This window comes from Lissotriton helveticus, chromosome 12 (assembly GCF_964261635.1).
Source record: "Lissotriton helveticus chromosome 12, aLisHel1.1, whole genome shotgun sequence".
In the NCBI taxonomy this organism is placed as follows: Eukaryota; Metazoa; Chordata; class Amphibia; order Caudata; family Salamandridae; genus Lissotriton; species Lissotriton helveticus.
Genome location: NC_136073.1, coordinates 517725019 through 517749362, shown reverse-complemented (window position 1 = coordinate 517749362; position 24344 = coordinate 517725019).

Below are 24344 nucleotides of genomic sequence, written 5' to 3'. Positions count from 1 at the left end.
GGGGGGCTCGCGGTTCAATCCCCGGCAGCAGGTTATCCCAGCACCATGTGACTCTGGGCAACAGCTCACTTAATCTTCCGGATGGCCCCCAGCGCCTTGACACCTTCGGGTAAATGTTTGCGCTTTACCAATACCGGATTTCATTTCATACATGTTTTTATGAAGAGATAAACGACAGACTTAAGAATCTTGATAGTCTTCTAACATATTATGTTCAGTAGCAGGGACTGATGGTGATTTCTTGCATTTTGGACTGCATTGTCGCCTAAATGTAATATCTCTTCTAGTATCCTTAAATGTATCTTAGGTACCTTTGATGTTCTTGGACCTTCTACTGAAATTGATTTACGCAAGCCGTTTCAGTTGATCTTCTGGTGGGAATATTGAGATAAATACCACACAGCCTAACAATGGCCAAGAGTTACCACACATATCGCAATAAACTGGATGACTCATCTTCGAAGCCTAGGTCTGAGGGCAGTACAATTCATTGCATGTTAATTAGACAAAGCCGCCAGCATTTCGCAACTTTGCAATCCGCTAATTAACCTCAAAATCAGCTAACAAGCACAATACCTACAATAATGTACACTCTGGCTGCAAAAAAAGAAACAAAAGGTATCACAATGAAAACACCTCAACCACACCTGATTATGTCTTTGCTTTTCTTTCTTGTAAAACTGCTGGCGGATTATAACGTGCCTCTGTGTGCAGCATATATCCACGGCTGTCAATTTCTGCGGTGATAAAAGCAAAGAACAGTCTGGACGAAGAGTTCCAGCATGATTGGAACTGAGAGCCTCCTAGATGCACTTGGGCTCAAAAAAGACTATCTTTAGGATATCTGAAAACGATGCTCGGGAAGCTGAGAGGATGAAAGAAGTGGTGACTAGGAAACTGCAGGGAGGTAGTGCTGCACAAGGGGAGGGGTGGAGATGGCAAGGGTCACCTGAGGTAGTGCGGCAGGAATTACACTCAATGAAAAAGATACATTTGTCCTCTGAAAGAAACAAGCACTGGCTACATTTTTCTGCTATCAATGTAACTATGGTCATACTTTCCACAGAAAAAGGTGCATGTCACAAAATGTACAGAAGTTGCAGAATGCCTATTTTCTGCAGGATCATTTGGTTGTACATACATAGCCATCAACACATTGCATACTTTTCGCAGGAAAATTCAGAATGGAAATTTTTTAGATAAATGCCCTAAAAAAAACGCACATCTAGGAAAATTCAATAATACGTGCACATTTCCCACAGGGAAATGCATGTAAAAAGGAAGCAATGACAAGAGAATGCGTATATTTTTCACTAAATAATGCACATATTGATTTAGAGAAGTTATGCGAAAGGCATATGCTTCTTCCCTAAATATAAAAATAGGCTATTTTCTGCATAAATGATTGAGAACATATTTAGACAACATAGGCAAAAAAAGAAGAGAATATTGGCCCAATTCAGGAAAAAGTAGTAAATCTGCAATTGTAAGAGTACACCAAGGTATCTATGCATGTTTACTACTTTTGCAAAGTTCAAATTCTTGTAATTTCATGTGAAAGCTCTTTGCACTCTAATTACCCAGGGCAGAATTCTACTCAGGCACTGATTATGTGGGGGTGGTAACTGGTGCAACTATTTTTGTATCCAATACAACTTGACGAAATATATCCATGGGATTTGATTTCTATCTCAAAAGTGCAAAATGGGTGATAACAGGATGACCAAGGTGTAGAATTACAAAGAAGGGTAATGGAGTTCAATTGTACAATCACACAAGGTTAACATGCCCTGTTCAGCCTACTGTCACCTCTTGTGTGGGATTTACTGGAGAAATCCTGCCGTTTACACCTGGAAGGAATCATTTTGTGAATGTTGACTAGAGTAAATGGCGGTATTTGTGATACAGGCTTGACCTATGCTTTACATTGTTCTCACAAATGAATGTATAGCACAAATCCCACCCAATTACTTTAAACATGCCTATATCAAAGTAAAATACGCTGACAGAATAGAGTCCATTCTTAAAAGGCTGAAATAGAATTACTGGAGGTAAAATAAAGTGCCCAAAATGCAGCACCAATTGCAATTTGTGCCACAACGTTTATTTTTATGTGCCACAAAATTGGTAATCAATGCCACACTATCCTGGGAGGGTCTGACTAAAGCAGGAAGTTATAATTACAGCCCCACTTTCTGCCATGTCTGATAGGTCTATTAGAGCACAGTAGCAATCTTGAATGTTTGTCAGTGCTAGATGAGAAACCCAAATGATGAAGAAACCACAGATGGAGGGTAAGAGTTCAACCTCACATAAGACTTAATGCATTTATGGTAATCCTATGTTAGGTTTGTAATGAAGCCTGCGGTCCCTCCTCTATGTAAGTTTATCGTTCCCGTATGTAGGGCATTCAACAATCTGTTTAAAAACCTCGTTTTCCCACACGTACTGAATATATTAGCACAAGTCAAAAGCAAAATGTATACAATTACAGTGATGTACATATCGGAAAAGAGAAAATAAAAACTTTTACAAAACTAGTGCATATTTAAATAAAAAATGTCTGCATTCCATTTCAGTTGACGTCCTCAGTGTCTTTGAAAAATACACAGTCTAAATTATTGCACTGCTTCATCCCAAAGAAATTATAAAAATGGAAGTTTGACGCAATGAATTAAAATTAAGTGTTGCGAGCAGGAGCTTGACTGTGTATGAGATATTTACTAATTGTACACCTGGCATGTTTGGGCTTGATAACTGCAAACTCCTCTTTATTGTGCGTTTCTTATATGTTAATTAAAACATCTGCAGTCTAAAAGTTACAAATGTAGAAATTAGGAAACTGAGTAAAACAACATTAAGGTAAAAAACGGGATCTTGTAGATAATTTCGATATATATAATCGGGCTGACTTTTCAACATGCCTTGCCGAATTTATGGCTCAAATACAAATTACAAATTATTTTTACAGTTAATTAACCAGGAATCTTCTGTAATAAAAGAGTCAGCAGACGTGTCGAAATTAACAAAGTAGTTTATGCTAGCAAAAAAATAAAAGTAATGACGACCAGGGGAAATGTAAAAATGTTATGATAGAATACGTTCTACCTCTTATGAACAAAATATTAAATTTTCGAAGGCTGTGTGCTTTTAGCGGCTATTCGGTACATTGAAAACGAGAAACAATCTCACCGTAAACAAGCTACGTTTCGAGGCATGTTTGCATTCAGCGTGTGTTCTCATTTTAAGCGACCGGCGTCTTGTTTAAAATAGATTGCATTGCTAGCTTTCGCAACAGCTGAGTGACTGAGATATAAATGAGCTGTCATTTGAATATCAAGGAAGTATAATTTCATTTTAGATATGTTTGAAACCTCATGAGCTTTATTACTGTCAGTCTTCCAGTCAATTATAAATGAATCTTGCTCAGTGTTTCAGCATAAATAAACTAGAGCAGATCACGGAAGCGTAATGCAAAGTGTTTTAGCAACTCCATATGAACCAGTGCCTTCAAGGCTATTGGGCGCAAATATTTTAACCCCCAGAGGTGCTCGTGGTGATAAATATGCAATTGTTAATAAACAGATTTAGGGCCACTGGTAAAGCCAGCGGCAAATCACACCGAGATGTTCACATTGCATTTGAATCATAAAGAGGTAATTCAACAAGGAAAACGCCTTGGAACTTGCCATCCGTTTTCAGATAGACAGGTTTTCAGGAACAGCATCCTCCCCGTGGGCTAAGCTTCCTGCTGGCCAATCGCAAGAGGAAGAGTCTTTAAATACCCATAAATGATATTGAGAGAAAATGTTTTATTTTGTTTCCTACTTTTGCTAATTAAACTGACACATGTGTTCATTCCTTTTCAAATTCGAAAGGGACTTAACTAATCGTATAATGAGCAACCCAACCACCGGCCACTAAATGTCGGATTCGTACCATTTGCCAGACATACCTGTGTTTAGAATTATACCAGGATATATACAATTCTCTAAATCTAATTCCGCCTTCGTCCTATTTAAAAATCAATTCAGGTCCCTGCCTTCATTGTGACTTCTGATGCTTTTAAAAATCAAATACTCTCCTACCTTCATCTGAATCTATTGCTTCTGTCTGAGCCCACCGAAGGGAACACAGGCTCTACAAGCTGACCAAGAGGAATTAAACACCAGTCTGAAACTGCGTTTTAGGGGACCGAAAAAAAATCATGCATTTGTCTGGAAATGAGCTGCAACCCTTGATAATAAGGTAGAGGCCGACAGGCATCCCATCCTTGGGAGAATTTGGACTTAACATTGCAGGGCAAGTCCCGGGAACACTACTTCTTAATAATTAGGAAGAGGACGAGCTTCATATCAACATTCTGATATTGCATGCAGTCCTGAATTCAACATTTCACTGTTTTATTACTTCTGCTGGAACTGAAAACTGGACGTTTTTACGTTTCACACTCCTTACACCTAAGATGTGTTTCCTGCTCCATCCCTGTGTATTCCTGCCTATGCCTCTTAACCCTCGGGCCACACTGTAATACCAAGTGTGTGTCTGTGTGCCTCTTAGACCACGCAGATTTATGTTTAACATGTTTTCTCCATATTTTCCAATGCCATACTGTAAAATCCTAACTTTTGACTTCCACACTGTATTTCCTTTTTAATTCCACACTTTATTTACTTCAAAGTCTTCACAGTCTCTTTTTTTCAAATCATTTAGAATAGTAGTATTTTGAACTGAAATGAACTTACATTGGACTGAAACTTTCAATTTGCAAAAAAGTTTCTTTTTAGATTTTGTCAAGTTTCATTTATTTTAAAATAGCCCATGATAATCTTTTCCTCCCTGACCTTATTGCAGAAAGAGCTGAGCCTGATCATGCAACATTTTCAAATCCACCTCCTCATTAGAATTAATTTGTATTCTCTTCCCATGCTGTGTCTTGGTTATGGATGATCCTCCCTGCCATGTACAGTTACTCCTGGCCTTCCCGCACATCCATTGCTTCTGGGAACCTGAAGATAACATCTCCCTTAAAGGCCAGATGTAGGTCGGCAAATACCGGTCGGTAACAGCCGATTTCGGCCGTTAACGACCAGTATTCGCAAATGGAGATGTAGGGGCCTTAAAATTTACAGAATCGGTATATTTACCGAATCAATAAAGTTACCGATTCGGTAAAATACCGATTCTGTAAATTTACCGAATCGGTAAATCAATATATAGGTGGCACTGAAAACAGTGCCACAGGCCCTTAGCGATTGGTTATTTACCATGTAATACTATTGCATGGTAAATAACGAATACCTGTGTACATGCCCTAAGGGCATGTATGTGTGTCACATGGCACACGAGCCACAAACAGGGGTGCAACATGGTGTCAAAGTGACACCCTGTCCCCCTTGGCAATTCGGTAATTTTACCGATTCTGTAATTACCGAATCAGTATTTGCCATTGAATCCTATGGGCTTCAAGGCCCATAGGAATCAATGACAAATACCGATTTGGTAATTACAGAATCGGTAAATACTGAATCCTACCGATTCGGTATTTTTTACCGAAAATTTACCTACATTAGATTTACCGATTCATGAATACTGAATCGGTAAAATTCGGTATTTATGAATCGGTAAATCTAATTTACCTACATCGGGCCCCTAGATCTAAAATCTGATCAAATAACATCAGATTAAGCAGAGATTGCCATTTTGGAGCAAAGAGCAGTGGCAAAGAGACCAGGAGCATGAGAGAAGGCTGACACACCTCCAAAGAAGCAGATGCCATATTACACACTGGGGACATGACCCCAAAGCCTGAGATTGCTGCTGAGGATTGGGCTGACTACAAAGCCCATATCCACCTTGGCTCCCTGGAGGAGAGGCAATTAGCTGTTTAAGGCCAACAAGTCTGTTGCGGCGTGGAACGTGACCCCAAAGGCCTGAGAAGTCTGTTGGTTAAAGGGAAGACTACAAGGCTATAACCACTTTGGTTCCATGGAGTAGAGGCAACATGCAATTTAGAGTCAATCAGCCTTCTGCAGCACAGAATGTTTTGCTAAAGGCCTGAGACTCCTGCTGGGGAAACGGCTCATTAGAAGGCCCATAACTACCATGGCCCCTTCAAAGAGCGCCAATGAGCTATTTAGCACCAATGAGTCTCCTATAGCACAGGACCTATCTACACTCATTAGAACCCTGAGGAGGCTGATCTGGGACACCAACTCATTTTTATCCATCTTTTGGTAATAATGGGTATATGCAAGGTCCCGGAAAGGTACAGAAGGAAGCTAAAAGTAGAACGATTGACTGTTTTTAGAATGTTCAGTAGGAGTCATCAGAAAAGAAATTGAACTTGCGTAGAGACACCTCTCTCTTTTGAACAAGGTATGTGCTTTAACCCCACAGTGCGTGCATGTGTCTGATTCACAAGTCCACTGTAACACCACTGACTATTATGGAGAGTAGAAAAACCATACCTTCCAATGGGAATGACAAAGTTTCTACTTCAATCTCACCTGGCCCAGGACCAGCAGCAATGTGCAAGAGAGGGCTAGCTAAAACTTGAAACCTGTAGGAGCCCACTATGGACTTTTTTTTGCAAGAGTAGGGGCATAAGACATTTGAAATCATAGACTTGCATAAACCCTCTGGTTTAAAATGTTTCAAATTAAATCTTTTATAAATACCAGCCTCCACCCTTTGTACAACCATTTAGATGCTATTGATGGGTGGCTTGCAAAGCTTGGGGCAAGAACGGTACGTACAGAGATTGGAATATCTCAACCTGCCAACACTGATGACATCCAGTACCAGCTGTCCTTGTAGAGCAGTACTGATAACTTGGCCTTATCAAACATGGAGAATGGAAATAACATTTGCCCCAAAGTTGTCACATTTGTAGGGGTGGGCAAAACATTCCAATTAGTGTAATTTTGGCCATTCCGCATTACTCTTTAATGTAGAGTTCTTGCCAAATTCTCCCAAATGGAGCGTGGAGGAGTTTTTCTCTCCCGAGGCTCTAAGATTTGCATGCTTGTGTGCATGAACAAGTTTTGGCATCCCCCATCTTTATTTTCTAATGTATGCGGTCCCTGCATGTTTGGTTGAGGTCAGGGGCTGCTATTCCAGTAGATGTGCTGCTGCTCCTGTACATTTTCGGCTCAATCTGCAGTAAATTCAGCTCACTCTTGAACAACGCATGATGTTGTTCATGCTGATTTTCAGCACTGCTCCTGTGAGGTGCACATTTTTCCAACCATTGAATTCTGTGGAATCTCGTGGAGTTTTTCTGTAACCTTGCCGAATTCCGCACAGTGAAACTCTGCGAGTTCTGCCCACCTCCACAAATTAGTCAAAGCACAGTGGATGCTGGGGTAAATTGTGGCTGAGACTAAGTCTGAAGCTAGGTCCTAGGGCAAAGTACGAAGACTTTCCCTCCTATGAATCTGCCACCACTGCATGACTGTATGAAATTATATTTGCTAAGCCACTGCCAAGCTAAAACACAAGTGTAGTAAACAGTTTTTTTGATTGAGTGCAGTGAAGACACTTTTCAAACAACAACCACGATACCTGTTGGGGTAAACCACAGAAATCAGTAAAAAAGCCTGTGCTTGACTCTCTGGTAGCTAGACACAAAGCAGTCAGGCTTAAACACAACGCAAGAAAAATCCCAAACCAAATTAGAAAAATAGAAAATATTATAATGAATAATTTGACATCAACACCAATTAAATCCAATCAACAGAACCGGAGTTATGAATTTAAAACATTTGTAGTGACAAATAGTGCCACAAAAGATCAAGGAGCCAACTATGGTCATTCAGTCACCTGTACCGGGGCAAAGTCAAGAGTTATTTGCAATGGCGATGGAGAGCCGTATGGCTAGATGAGCTGGTGGTGTCAGAGGAGGAGGTGCTGCTCATCAGGAGGTTGTGTTGAAGATTTCTAAGTTTGGACTTCATCCTTTTTTGGGAAGTCAAAGATCGCCAGTGGGACAAAGCTGAAGGCTGTAGATGATGAGGGCTCCATGAGGCCAGGTACCCTTCTTGAGAGGTCTTGCTAAACTGGATTTGCTGCTGCAGAAGATGAATGCACTGGGAGTTACCATAACGTCAGGCCAATCGGCAATGCATCATGGGCAGATCAGCGAGCAGGTAGGTTCCGGGCTCCTGTTGGTCTTCAGGTCACTTTTTCATAGAACATTTCCTAAGTTGTCTTAAGTAGGTGGCACTATACATGCTGCTGGCCCTCTAGTAGCATTTAATTTACAGGTCCTGGGTACATGTAGTAATAATTTACTTGGAATTTACAAGTAAATTAAATGTGCTAATTGAGTGCAAAGCAATATTACCATGTTTAAAAGAGTGAGCACAAACACTTTAGAACTAACTAGGACTGGTAAAGTGCACAGAGGACTAAAGCCCCAAAAAATGAAATTCAGAAAAACAGGAGGGCTAAAGCCAAACAATTTGGGGGTGATCCTGCAAAGAGACCAAAGTCCAACAACAATGTTGTCCACTGGTTTGCTAAAAATACTAAATGTAATATGTGTAATTCTAATGACATCTTGATGGTGTATTTGGTGCCATGTATAGGCCCTCTTGTGAAACCTTTTAAGGGTGACTGCGTTGTAAATTTGAGATACCTTCATTTAGTAGGAGGGCTGATATACGAATCCCATAAAGGACAAATATGTTCTGGATTAATAAAGGCTCTGCACTTATTTTTTAATATGCATTTGATGTATGATATGCCTCGCCCTAGGGTCCTAACTTTCTTGTGAGAGCGGCGGATCGATCTCTACTTCTAACTTGTTCTATTTGCTTTCATATTTGGCATAAAATGATTGAAAATGTGAATCTAGGCTGTACTATACAGTTACACCAGCAAATTGGACAGAGGGGGCAAATGGTGGCATTGTTTATAATTCAATATCGCTGACTCCAAACTAAAAGTAGCAAGTTGGAACACTGCAGGTGTTAATTTTAAACTAAGCATAGGGAACTACTTAGATGATATTCTTCGGTTCAAAATTGTTATGCTGCAGGAAACATGGACCGTTAATGATATTCAGTGTGACAGCTATGTCTGTTATATGGAGCCTGCAATCCCTTTAGTCTCAGGCAAGGCAAGTGCAGGTTTGACAACTTGGTTAAAAATAACTCTACAAATTAATCTGAGGGTAATTTGAATCATCAGTCTCTTCTTTAAACTTATCATTGATTTGCCTAACAATATAACTACTTAAGGCAAAGTCACTGTTGCTTGGTGGGTGGAGATTTTGATGCTAAGTTGGGGAGCAGGTCATTGTTAATGTCCACAAATCCATTTCTACTGAATAGCCCTAGAGAGGTGATCCATGTTCAGGACTCCGGAGGAAATATCTTTATAAATTTTTGTTGATTCACGAAACATGTGATGCTCTAGACTGACTAAGATCTTTTAAATCTTCTATGGCAATATTAATAAAATGGAGATTGTGGTCTGTTATATTTTCATATCAAGAATTTTCAGGCATTATCTTTTTGAAGGGAATATTAGTCCAAGTATTCATAGTGATCATAATGCCCTTACTATCACCATGGCTGCTCCAAGGGGTAAAACAATCACTAAAGCTGGGAAATGTAGTAACTTACCACAAACAAAAATGATCTAAAGCTTGTTTGGAAGTCTGCAGACCTCAGAACTTTTTTGTATAAACTAATTGAGAATAATTTAGATTGCATATATCGGTGTCCCTGATTGATTTGCTCCTGAAGCACTTTAGAAGATGTTTTCATGAGTCTATAGGGTAGTTTGATCAAATTTGCAGATCTGCTTATAAAAGGTTATGAAGGGCATTGAAATGTGAGCCCAGAGATAGGGAAAGATTGCACAAAAGTCATGTCTGGAAAAAAGAAGGCAACAACTACAGGTACAGGCGGGGGAGAATCTGGGCCCAGATTCTGATAGGTGTCACGGAAAGCAGCATGGCAACCGAAGAAGCTGTGCTGTGTTGTGTTACAAGGAGAGAGTAGGAGACCATCATATTCACAGAGATATGGCTCTCTCCTCCTCTCTCCCTAGTGCCGGTACAGATTTCAACTGCTGTGTGCCAGTCACACACCTTAGAGTCATAGTGCTAGGAGGCACGCCTGAGTCTACCTTAATTTTTGTAGAGGAAGGATACCCTTCCTCTACAACATACTATGGCTAGACACACCTCAAAGCTTTTCCTACTTTGTCTGTGTGCTGCACAGTGCAGCATGCAAGCAACTTAGGACCAAAAAAATGAAATGAAAACATTTTTCCTTTTAATGCCTACTTTCCAGCAGCTTTAATTTTTTGCGCTACACCCTGTGTACTCATGTTAGTAGCTCAGATTTAGCATCAAAAAGCATGGGTGGTTGCATGTAAATTCTTATGTACCCCCCAAGTAGCAAGCCACAGACTCAAAGTAATGCAAACCAGAGTTTCTCAAAGCTTCACGTTACTTTACCATACACACCAACAATAATACATATTGCATTGATTTGTTAATTAGTCCCCAAAATATTTGGCATCGTTTTAGCATTACAAAAGTAATGACACTGGATGCTATCTGATGCTAAACCTTTGTGAATCTGGGCCCTGGTTTCTTCCTGTAAGTTAAATGATACCTGTGGCTTTTGGAGAGTGGCTTATACCTCCAAATTTTTTAAATACCTGAGCATGTTCTGGGTGCGAGCTTTGGACCTGAACCCTGGACAGACCACTTTAAAATGATTTTTTGTCTCCTGGATTATAAAAATTATGATGTTGAGATTGACTCCTGACATGCCTTTTATCTGTAGAGTTATATTTCCATGAAGTAATGTCTGCAATGAATAAAATCCCATCTAATAAAACACATAGCCCAGACTAGGTCCCAATGAACCTATAGAAGGCAGCCACGGTCGGTAGGGGAGTACCTGCCGGGCCAGTGATGTGGGGAGGGGGAGGGGGAGGGGCAGGGTGGGGGGTAGTAATCTATGGATAATGGATGTTTACAGGTAAGTAAACCTATAAACAAATCAAACGAATTTTGTTGCGTGCACTGCATTGCATTTGAGGAGGAAGTGCATGCAACGAAGTTCGTTTGATTTATTTATATGTTTACTTACCTGTAAACATCCATTATCCATAGATTACTACCCCCCACCTTGCCGCTCCCCCTCCCCATGTCACCGCCCCGGCAGGTACTCCCCTACCGACCGCGGCTGATAGAAGGGTGTCGTTGACCTTGGAGTGTCTCCACTTACTACGTTATCAACTCTGCCTACGAAGTCGGGCATCCTAAGTCTTGGCAGTGAGCATTTGTAGTTCCAGTCATCAAAAAGTGCGATTATGAGGATATTTTCTGTTACTGCCAAAGTTAATTGCTGGACTTGATGGCGAAAGGGATAAGTAGAGAAATGCCGGATAGATTTCTTACCTAGACTAATGATATTTTAGCTGAGATACAGTATAGTTTTAGTACGTGCTTGGGGACGTTAGCAAAATATTTATGGGAGAAGTAATCATATACTCAAAAAATGACTTATTTACTATGTTAGAATTACTTTCATTCCTTCATAAACTTTATTCCACAGTTAAGTCATTAAAGCACAAGATTAAATCAATCATCAATAGACTACACAATCTAAAAGCAACCATTATATACTTATGTTAGAATTACATTTTAGAACACATTTAAATGTTATTGAAATGCTTGCTTCAGAAAATAACTCCCAAATAAAAACGTAAATGCACTTTGTTAAAATATTGATAAACATACCAGAGATATATCTCATTACGGTAATATAGAAGTTGAAGATGTCATTCGAAATGTTTCATTAATAAATGTGTGGTTTTCGTAATTTTGCATCAAATAACTATACTTTAGCCTGTTTAGTGACTAGGCCCAAAAGCTTTCCTCTGAAACTTTGCTAATAGTAAAATATTCTGTGTGACTATCTCCCATCTATGTCATCTTTAAAATGTGCTGACTATAATATCGTGTTCCATTTGTTCCTCACCCCATATTAGATAATTTCACTAGAGTACAATGAACTTGTAAAATCCGTGTTGAATAAATGGTGACGTGGACTGCATAAATGTTGCTTCTGGAATACTTGATATTTGCTTCCACATTACTGAATAACCTCTGTCTATGCAACAAGTGTACAGTGCATCTTTTAGCTGGGAGGCTTCCCTCATGTAACAGTTGTGGTGGAAACTGTATAAATTCTAAGGATGAGAGTGCAGCCTGTGGGAATCGGAAGAAGAAGCATTGCAGGACTGTCGACATCACTTTGTAAACTGTTCTTATTAAATATCCAGTGAAGACACCCTCAAAAACTGTTACTTGGTGAGAAACTATATAAATGACTATTCCTAGCTAGTTAACACACACACACATTTAATTCCGATGCCCTGTCCGGTGGTCTGGCTGCTGGATTTTTCCTCTTGTACCAAGACTCTTCTTTATGGAGAGTTGATTCACTTTAGGGATGTCTTGAGGTGGTTTTCCTTTTCTCAATTTGTGATCGATGCTACTGCACAGATCGCTCTTCTAAATAATACAGTTGGTGATGCAACAGAGGGGAACTTGCCTGAGTTTCCAGAACAATAATTTATGAGAAGTTCGTCTGCTTATTTCTCTCTTTTTCAGTGGAACTCTTTAATGGGTTCTTTATTAGAATAGGTCCATTAGTTAGATTATTAAGTTTCTTTAAGGAACACTGGACATTTTAAATGTTGACTTCTAACCATTTTCTTTTACTTCTGTAATTTACTAAACTGAATAAAGACAATTAGAAACTCTAACCTTATGATTAAATAAAGGTTTTAAAAGTTTCCCAATGTCTCATCATTGACTCATCGAAAATTCTAAATGTCTATGATGTTTTAATGCCTTTTCTTTAGGGAGCTCTAATTTTGCAAAGGCAGAAAAAATCCATTGACCTCTCCGGAGCTCCTGGGATTCTCCGTCATGAAATTTGTAAGTGGGTGTATGTAAAAGGATCCAAACCATCTTGGAGAGTCCTTTTTTGGCTCTAGCATTTACAGTTACATTTGTTAATCAGTAAATACACAGTTGCCAAATACTGTGCACTACATCTGGACTTTATGGGCCAGTTGTGTGCCATGAACATCACTTTTACATGCCAAGGGCCTGAATAGGATGTTGGTACATTTCTTTTGTGCAATATGCTATAAAATATGTACCTTGGGTAGGTTTGAGAAGAACAGCGAATGCACGTATTTTTGTGTGTGGATGGTGGCAGGGGTGTGTCCTGGACCAATTTTTTGGGGGTAAATTAATGATCATGATGCCAGGCTTACATAGAAACGGCTGGATATGCCAGCTGTGATGATGATGCTGTACTAGTGTCCCAATCCCCCCAATGATTTAAAATAACTGTTCATGCCTTTGTTCGTTTTATGGATTTTGGAGCAAGTCTTCCAAAAACATTTGCCATGGCTACTGGTGCCAAAACATTAGGACATGGTTTTTTTTCCATTGAAGGGAAGCCCATTGAGAGGGTGAATTCCTTAATTGGGGATGACCGTGTATTGTATAGGCTTTGTTGTCTCCATGTTTATCTATCAAAAAGTAATGATTACCGCACTCTGTGTGTTTCTTAATTAACTTGGTGGCAAATATTTGTAACAAAGCTATTGCATCCTGGAAGGAAATTTATATTAGGAAATGTGTTCCTGGTCTGATTTATTGTGCAGGTATCTGGTATTACAGAGATATGAGTAGTTTATTGTTTGGAGAAAGTTGTGCATGTCTGCATCTTTAGAGAGTCCCTCCTAACAGTTTGCACTATGTCATACATGAAGAACTCAGCCTTGGCTATGTGGAGGATGGAATTAAATAGCAACTGTGTGAGTATGGTCTTCCATTTGATGTAAAAATATGCCTCCTTACATGCAAGTTCAAGTTCATAAAGCTTTATTCGATTTTTACAATCATAAAAGCATATACAGCCACAAGAGTACATAAGGGCCTGATTTAAAACAGATATCATACATAAATTCATGTAAAACCCCATAAATAAAAACGAGCTTTAAAACCAGTAAAAACCTCAGGTTAAAAGAATGAAACATTGGACATATACACACTACAAAAACAGTATAAAAAGTTATTAAATCTAATCAAGGACAATGTGCAATTTGACGCGCCCTCAAGATCCAGGCCCAACCTAGGAATTTCACCATAGCTAGTATAATGGGTAATGATGTATCTGTTCGCAAAATTCGATCAGCCTACGCCCCTACCCTGGTACCAAGTAGCTTGCATATTGGTAACAGCCAGGCCCGACGTGGGGCAGCATAGATATCACAAACCCAAAGAATATGCGCCGTGGACTCAATTTCAGCAGTGCATACTGGGCACCCAGCTGACGAGTGTGATGAACATTTCAGGGTAAAAGATCTTACTGGTAGAGACCCCACCCTGAACTCAAAATACAATTTACGATCCATGGGTTTCGTGATTGCATCCCAGTATAATTCCAGCCTGGGGACCAACATATAATCCAAAAAGTGGCCCGAAAGGGAGGAAGACGTTTGTTGTCTGACATTATTCAATGCAAACAGTTCCCAATACTTAGCCTTCAGCATAGATTTAGATGGAAAAGTAGAATTTGCAGGGTCGGTCAACAATGCTGTCAATCCTAGTTCCCCAAAAATATTTTGGACTGTCCTGAGCCATTTGATTTGATGCAATGTGTCTGATTTAATAATGTCTTAGAAACCCTGGGAATTGCCAACAAGTTCTGGAGTGGTCCACAGTCTCCTCCAATACAGTAGGGGGCGCAATTTGGCTATGGCTGCAATGGGTTTTTTGCCTAGATCTAGTAATAATGGACACATTGGGGAGCTCTGGGGAAGTCTAGTTATATTTCTTAGAAACCTATTCTCTGCCGAGGTAAGGGCAACCAGAATCTCACAGCCCCATACCTCTGAACCATACAATGCTGAACTAACGGCTTTCAGATTATAGATTTCAAGGGCGGGGCTGATGGGCTTTGATATGGAATGATTATGCTCCTGACAAAGAGCCCCGGATATCTGTCTGAGCTTGAGTGAGTCTAGATCGATTTGCCGGTCCCACTTCATACTGCCTTGGAAGTTAACTCCCAAAAAGGTAAACTCATTAACAAATTCTAGGGGGCCCTCCTTCATGGCAAAACCTCTCGTGTTTGCCTTTCGTGCATTAAATGCCATTAGCTTTGTCTTAGACACGTTGACCTCCAATCCCCTCTCACAGCAGAAATCCTCAAAAATTTTAAGAGCTTTCTTAAGTCCACTCGGGGTCATGGAGAGAATCAGCGTGTCATCGGCAAACATCAGGATGGGTACCTTATCACCTGCTAATAGGGGGGCATCAGTCGAGTTTTTGCCCATGCATTCAGTTATTCCATTAATATATAGCGTGAACAACGTAGGGGCCACCACACAGCCCTGTCTAACACCACGTTCCACGGGAAATCATTCAGTGACTTCCCCCTGTCCCCCCCATCTAATTTGGGCCTTGTTATCTTCATGAAGTGTGCTGATGAGGGTTAGGAGATCCAGTGGAAGACCTAGTTGTTTTAGGACAAGCCATAACTTCCAACGGGGGACTAAATCAAAGGCCGCCCTAAGATCTACAAGGGCGGCATAAAGGCTACCTTTACCCAGAATAACTTGCTTCCAGTAGACTAAAATAAATCGGAAAACTTGGTCGATAGTGCTTGTTGCAACTCTGAATCCGGCTTGTAAAGGAGATAAGATTCCAAACTCCTCGATCCACCCTTGGAGTCTATTTAGCACCATCCTTCCAAATATTTTCTGGGAGCAATCAATAAGACTAATTAGCCTGTAGTTCCCAGGGCAGTCTTTGTCCCCTATTTTAAAAACAGGGATGATTTCTGCAATTTTGCAGGATGCAGGAATCAATGCCCCTTGGGCAATTGCATTGGAAAGTAAAAAGATGTATCGGCACCAGCTTGGTTTGTCATGTAACATGGTATCGCCCGGTATGCCATCGTGTCCCGGAGCTTTCCCAGGTAAGATGGAACTCAGTGCAATCTCAACCTCCCTCAGGGTGAAGGTTTCCCTCTGATACAACACATTTATAACTTCTACTTCCCCCTCCAGGGGGGTAGCAGAATATTGAGGTTTAAAGTGGTTGACCCAGGCGGTGACAGAAACTTAATTCTGAGGGCGCTCAGCCTGGCCCCTGTTTGACCATTTGTATGTGTTCCAAAACAGCTTGGGGTCCTTAGAAGCACAAGCCACCCGCAGGTCTTGCCATCTTTGATCTTCCCATGCTTTCTTGGCCCTAAGTTGTGCTGCCTTATAGTGTGCTCGTGCTTCACGTAATTTAAGTAGAATACCCCCCTTAATTGCTTTCCCTAGATCCTCACGTCCCGTCCGGCATTTATCATTGTACCAGTGACCCTCAACTTGTGCGGGCATTTTGGGTTTCTTTCCCTTCTTTTCAAAAACAGTGCGTTAGAGATTAAAAAAAAACATCACGAATGTTTCCTGAGCTGTCATGAGCTCCAATCTGTAATGCACTGCTCTCGAGCTCTCTAGTGGCAAGTTGCAAGCTTTGCGCTATATTATCAAGGAGAGTTGGAGATTCTTTAAGCTGGACCCACTTGAGTCTCCTCAGGTCATTGGCTTGAACAACCTCCCCAATATAACTACTGTCCCTGTGAAGGAGGTCAGGCAAGGATTGTTTATCATATGATTATGGCTTGAAGATCCCGTGGCTTTCCAATATAAAGTCCATCTCTGATAATTGGGAAGACCTTTGATATTTTTAAACCCATCCAAAATAAAGCCAATAAATAAAACCTGGCACAGCCAGTTTTTTGTTTAAAGCAAGGTGTTATGAGAAAAATGATGTGGAACTAGAAAAGCCTTGTAATAACAGTATGTAATGATTCAAACTTCTCTAAACTTAGAACTATATCTGTACCTAGAAATACACGCTTAGGAGTGATCACCCCTTAGTAAAGTCCGATTTAGTTCTATAAGATTGCAACTCTGTTTTACCATGGGCCAGTATGACACAGCATCTATATATAATTGCCCTTCTGACGAACTTTCACCTCAGATTTTACTTTACTTCCTATTCTTTTGTAAATTCTTTGGCTTCTTTTCAAATACGTTTTCACTACTGATTTAAGGAAAATGGATTTTGAAAAATGTAAGCCTACTTTTATCTTTCTACAGTGTAGGACTCTTTTTAAAATCTTCCCTTTGGCATCAACAGAGTTTAATGTTTTGATCGATGTGCTGTATGATAGATTGAATTTGGAATTTTAGTTATATGAATTCATGTAGTGGTTGAAGGTCTTACAGCAATGCTAATCTAGACATAACTATTGTTGTATGTGATTATTTTTTTAAATTATGTTTTATTATGTCAAATAATCTTTTAAAATACTTAACTATTTATTATCTTAACAATGTACTTTTAGAATTACCTTATATTTGAATGAAGATTGGTTGATTAATTGTCTGAATGATTGAACATCAGAAAACAATAATACAATCCATGATATAAATAAAGCAGATAAAATATAAACATTTAAAAGCTCACTACAAAAAGGCGATCTGTGAGTATATACTCATAGTATTGAAAAATACTGTGTGTCTGCTCCCCTCACCTAAGAGGAGTTCAAACCTTCGCAAAGATTACTTTGACTACCCGATTATTATGAAAACATTTTTGGAAACTAGAACTTTAATAAACATCATAGATTTATGATTTGATATGGGGATTTATCCAACAGAATTTGAAGTGTTATATTTACATCTTCTTGACCATGAAACTTTGTTTATCATGCCCCTGTGTCTTGATTTTTTGCAAATTCCATTTTCCAGAGGCACCCTGCCTTGGCCTTATTCTAATTTTTAGCTTAATTTGTATGTTTCAATTGTTTTAACTTCAAATAAAAAAAAACAAATATTTAAACATCAATTTGCTGAATCTCAAATATTGTTTTCATCAGGTACTGGAGCTTCACTGGGTCCCGGGAAGTGAGGTGGCGACCTGAAACTTCGAGACAGGTGAGACTACAACTCACTCAATGCACTGGATCACCTGAATTTGGGCAATCCTACAGAAGGCTAGATGGCCAGCTAATATTTGGATCCGGTGAGTGTTTTTACCTGCATTTTGCACAGGACTAGTATGACTAGTCCAGGGGAGTCTGAGGATGCTTCTGACTTCCACAGGGGTCCCTCTCTTCATGAGTGCTGAGTTCTAACCAAAGACAAGGATCATTTACTCAATTCCAAGTCTGTTGCCACAGGGACAAAGTAGCCATCTTTTGCTTTAGTGCTGTGGGCAAAGCCTGTTGTCAGCAACACAGGTCTCCTTCTGGTCCTTCTTTGATGCAAGCTGTTCAGATCTGAGGTTCTGGTGTTAGGGGGTGTACCTTAATTCGTTGATTTAGAAGAATTAGGGGTGAGCAAGCTAGTAGTCAATGGGCAGCTAGGGAAACAACCTTTACAACGCAACTTTTACAACGCACTACCATTACAATGAAACTTTTACAACGCAACATCCATTACAACGCATGCCATTACAACGCAACCATTACAACGCATGACACTACAACGCACACCACTACAACGCATGTCTTTACAACGCAGTCATTACAACGCATACCATTACAACGCATAACATTACCATCCAACACTTACCCTACTGTTGCACCCCCTGGAGTTAGAATAGTATTTTTTACCCCTACACTATCCAACACTTACCCTACTGTTGCACCCCCTGGAGTTAGAATAGTAATTATTACCCCTACACTATCCAACACTTACCCTACTGTTGCACCCCCTGGAGTTAGAATCGTAAATTTTACTCCTACACTATCCAATACTTACCAAACATGCAATGTAATGTTATGCGTTGTAATGGTATGCGTTGTAAAGGTATTATGCATTGTAATGGAATGCGTTGTAAATGTAGTTTTTTAATTTTTGTTGGAATGGCATGCGTTGTAATGGAATGCGTTGTAATGGATGTTGCGTTGTAAAAAATGTGTTGTAAAGGTATGCATTGTAAAAGTGTGCGTTGTAGTGACATACATCCGGCAGCTAGTATCTACAGCTAGTCTGCCTATGAGGTGAGCACAATCAGGGGTGTAGGTCACCGTTTCTACCCAGAACCCAATTTGTCTGCCCTCCTGAAGATGGCAAAATTCTATTTTGGGTGTACAGATCAGGCTGCTCATCCTAGAGGTGTTGAGAACAGAAACAGGGAAATCCCTACTCACACAGAACCAGGGTAATTATTGTATGAACAGAAACAATGGTTCCTGTGGGACAATGTAAAAAATTATACTAGTATGCGCAATCACAGTGTAGGTAGGAGTTTGGTCAATATCAAAAGGAGAAGAACCAGATACAACTCAATATTTGGTACACACCATAATTGTCTATGTAAATACACATTTTTAAGGAAAACAGTGCAATGTGTCTCCAGTGAACATGGACCCTAAATAGGTAGTGACATATTTGTGGCAAATGCACTTGGTTTCCAACAATTTTCAAAAGTCGACCATCTAAACTCATTAGTAATAGAGACAGTGTCAGTATGCAATAACAGGTGCTGACGAATGGTTTGCTTTGCTTTTGTCGACGGCGTTTCTACCCCAAAGAGGATGAGGGGTCTTTTCAGGACTTAATAATGTAGGGACTTCTATCATTTAAAAGGAAAAGTAATCAATGTGAGCCATAAAGGCAAAAGCGTAGCTGTGTGGGAAGGTATAGGGCGGCCTCTACCTGAGGCGGAGGATGAACTGCCAGCGTGAACGATATGCACCACATGGAAGTGAGAAATTAACAAGGTATTATTCACATAGGACCTAGCCGGGCACTATACATGTGAACAAGGGGATACAAAAGGGCAGTTCAACCAGCAACACATTGCACTGTTTTTCTTAAAAATGTGTATTTACATAAACAACTATTGTGTGTACTAATTATTGAGTTGTATATGGTTCTTCTCCTTTTGATATCAACCAAACCCCTACCTACACTACGATTGCGCATGCTAGTATCATTAATTTTTTACATTGTCCTACATGAATCATTGTTTATGTTCACACCCTTGAGGTGTGGTGAGCCTTCCTGGAGGTGTACACCTCCTGCATATCTAATTTCCACATTGACCGGTTGCAAGCACACCTGGGGAAGGGGAGGGCTGTGTCCTCCTCAAGGGGATAGCCCAGATGCATACCAGAGGCAGCCTTTGAAGCTCACTACTCTGATGTGCCAATTCACTAGCCAGCTGAAGAAGAGGGAGGTGTGACCTCCTTCCTGCCCAGCCTTTGTTTCTACTCCTGGGAGTGGTCACACTGCCTGGCAGGAGGTCAGGATATTGCCTCAGTATCAGCAGGCGTGGGAAAGCATGTGCTGATCAGCCAGAGCACAGTAAAGCTGGGGGCAACCAGGGAGCAACCGTTAAGATGCCTCTGTGTGCTTGCCACATCACCCAGGGCACAAGAATCACGTCAGGGGTGAAAAGGCAAGTTGGCTGATATCAAATATGATTTATTTTAGTGGTACCATAATGGAGCTACCAATCGCAGGAGTGCCCATTTGGCAGTCAATATTATACTATTGATCGCTAACACATATAGTAGTTTCCAATGGGGAATGCTACTATAGGTACATATGGGCTTGCAAATATATGTCCACAACTTTCATATAATTCACCCTGCCTCCTGGGCTGAGGAGGCCTACCTTAGGGGTGCTTTACATACATTAAAAGCTGTGCAAGTTACAGTGCCACATGTTGTGAGGGAGCACAGTCAAATTCAAGCAGTTTGCACTGTTCCTGCAGTCTGAAATGGCAGGCCTGCTGTCCGTAGTTTGCATGGATTGTACTGGGGTCTGGGCAGCAGGCTCCAGTGTTGTCAGTCACAACCATCAGCATTTGGAGCAAAAAGTGTGGGGTGATCATACAAAAAGGGGAACTTTTCAACAGGGGATGTGTGTGAGTGATAACAACGTTGATGAGAGTTTCCAGGTTGGTTGGTGAAAGCACAGTAAGCAGTTGAGGTATGCGGGTCACTTCTGATGCAGCTTTGTGGAGGCGATACTGAGTAACTTGGACTGGCAGCATTTCTGGATGGGGAGTCAGTGGAGTTCTCAGAGGTGAGGTCTTACTGTGGCATTTTGGATGGTTTGGAGCTTGTGTGTGAGGTGGGTGGAGATATTGTAGCAGAAGGTGTTTCCATAGTCTAGTATGCCTGTGATCAATGCCTGGGTGACAGTCTTCCTGGTGCCCAGGGTAAGGCATTTGAAGATGTTTCATAAGCTTGAGGAGGATGATAAAGCAGGCAGATGTGACAGCATTGATTTGGAGTCTCATGGAGAGTTAGCTGTCCAGGATGATGCCCAGGTTTTTTGCCTGGCCAATGGGTGTCGGGATGGATCCCCGTTCGGTGGGCCATCATGTGGCCTCCCAGGGGGTGTTGTTGCGTCCAAAGATCAGGACTTCCAATTTATCTGCATTGGGTTTCAGGCAGTTGCCGCGCATCCATGTGCCCACTTCCATTATACAACTTTCAAAGTTGTTTTGTTGTTTTTGGGTTCTTCAGAGAGAGACAGAATGAGTTGAGTGTCATTGGCATATGAAATGAAGTTGAGTCCGCAGGTGCAGGTAATCTTCGCTTTACATCACATAAAACATTTTGTGAGTGTGTATGGTTTTTATGTTAGACACATCTTCCTGCCAGCTCTGTGGTGTCATGTCGCCACATTTTAGACTCGAGTAGGAACATTACCATTTTACATGTTCAAATTTTAAAGTTTCCATCTTTTCTTAAACGCTGACATTTGACACACTCTTGTATGCCTGTAAGGGATAATAGTCTCTGAAATGGCTTTACTTACATGTACACTTCATCATAGGCATATTATCAAGTGCCTTGACCATTCTGCACAAGGGCTAAATTCACTGTGCAAAATGTTGTTGTTTGTGATTGTCCACTCGGCAACAGAGCTATCACAAAAGAAGCAACAATAGTGGCCTAACTGGGGAACTGGTATGACTACATGAGTGCAGTTTATTGTATGAACAACAGCACTCCTTTGTTAAGGCAGAGGAGCATTTTGCTGACGCTGCTGAGGTCACCCCTATGACCGAACTTCAGCCCAACTGATTTTTGTTTACCTCCTGCGATGCCCTGCTATCCAACAAGACGGACTTCCTGATGAAACTTACCCAGAGATAACAGGGAAGTTATGTCACCCTAAAGGGATTCTGGCAGATTCACCCACCCTAGGGTCACTAGGATAGATAGCACAAAATATAACAGTAATTATATGTAAGCATTTATTCTCTGTAACAGCACAATGGTTGAACTCTTTATGTTCTTCACCATTCTTGTAAGGCTGATCACACTATTCTGTTTCCTTCTATTGATTATTACAGTGGAGGCTGCAATCTGCTTACTGGGCTTACCTAATCTTTGGAGGGGCTTTTGTTGGCTCCCTGCTCCTGTTGGCCCCTTGCTTACCGCCGCCACACACGCCAGTTTCCCCCGCCGCCACTGCCTTTCAAAATCATGGCGCGGTCGCAGGGAGGGGGGAACTACACTTCCCAGCATTCCTAGCGTCAGGAAGACGTCCACGCCTGTTCTGCGCCCGGAGGTGCATAAGAATTGCCGAGAGCCCCGGTGGAGCGGGGCTGCAATCTACTTACTGCGCTTACCTAATCTTTGGAGGGGCTTTTGTTGGCTCCTTGCTCCTGTTGGCCCCTTGCTCACCGCCGCCACACACGCCAGTTTCCCCCCACCGCCGCTGCCTTTCAAAATCACGGCGCGGCCGCATGGAGGGGGAACTACACCTCCCAGCATTCCTAGCATCAGGAAGACGCCCACGCCTGTTCCATGCCCGGAGGTGCATAGGAATCGCCGAGAGCCCCCGCGTCGCGGGACACGCGCGGGCAGTGCCTGTAGAAGCCCAGGACAAGGGCGGGACAGTCTGTGGCCGTCCGGGGCCCCCACCCCCTAACATCTGTTGCCCAGGAACTGAACGGAGAACACTGAGTCAACCAACCTGGTCAGTACAAGCAGGGATTTTGTCTATTTATCTTTGAGGGGTGAATTACGAACTGCACCTGGGACTAGAGACGCTTGGGAGTGGCAATCGGTGGCTGCGATTGTTTGACCTTTGGTGGGGGTAGTGCTTTGGTGCCTTGACCGCTCTTTAGAGACACATAGACTGGTTGTCTATAACAGTATGGCTAGTGCGGTCCAAACTAGGTCCTCCAGGCACTCTAAGTGCACCCCCCCAGACCCAGCAAAAAATAGCAAGCCTAAAGGAGCCCGGCCTCCTACTCGGGATAAACTAACTGCCATTGATAGAATGTTGCGCAAAGCACTTGGGGAGGTAGCAAATGAGATTGAGCGTATGGAAAGACGCTATTCACTAACCCCCTAGATTGATCTTACCACCCAACAACAGGACCCAGAAGCGCAAGCACCCCTATTACATGCCTCACCAGATCTCGGGTTATTTGACATCCCCTGTGCTCAAGAGGGGTCCTCCTTTGTACAGGAGACACCAACAAGGGGGGAAACATCGCAAACGGGCAAGACTAGGAAAACTATTGGTAAAAAAAACTGGCGGAAGAGGGTCACCCCAAACAAGGTTCTGATTGATAACTCTCTTACTGAAGTAAGAGCTCATGGAGTGGATGAATTAAACACACAAGTGCCCCCAATGTGGGTAGCTCTACTTATATCCGATTTACAGAACCATATAGAGCAACTTGCCGCCAACCAAAGCAAGCTAATTCTTAGCAGGCTGGACAAGGTGGTAAACCTGATAAAAACAAAGGGGCTGGCTGGTGGACCTAGCCATCCAACCCCAAACAACTCCATAGGGGGGGAGGCCACCAGTACCAGCCAAGACACGCCACCAACAAGCCTTGACCAAAACGCACAAAACACCACTGTTACACCCCCCCGACCCCTTTGAGTATACAATCACCAGGCTCGACACAGGTTCCCCTGGGTCTCCCTGCCATTACTGGTGGAGTCATCCAGGGAGCCCTAAAAGGCACCCATCAAGTCATGGTCCACAGACAATCTTCGCCCCCGCCCTTGACTAAGTGCCAACCAGAAAAATCTAACAACAGGGCAAATTCTAATACGTCAGTAACCCTTAACCTACCTCCCGACGCAGCCCCTGGTGTAATCATCCTAACAGGAGTCCCGGAGTTGAAACCAGATCAGATAGAGCCATATGGTGAGCTAAAAAATAAGACCATGTTCTGGTTAAACAAGTGTAGATCCTTGGCAGGCAACGAACAGGGGGAAATACTAATGGTA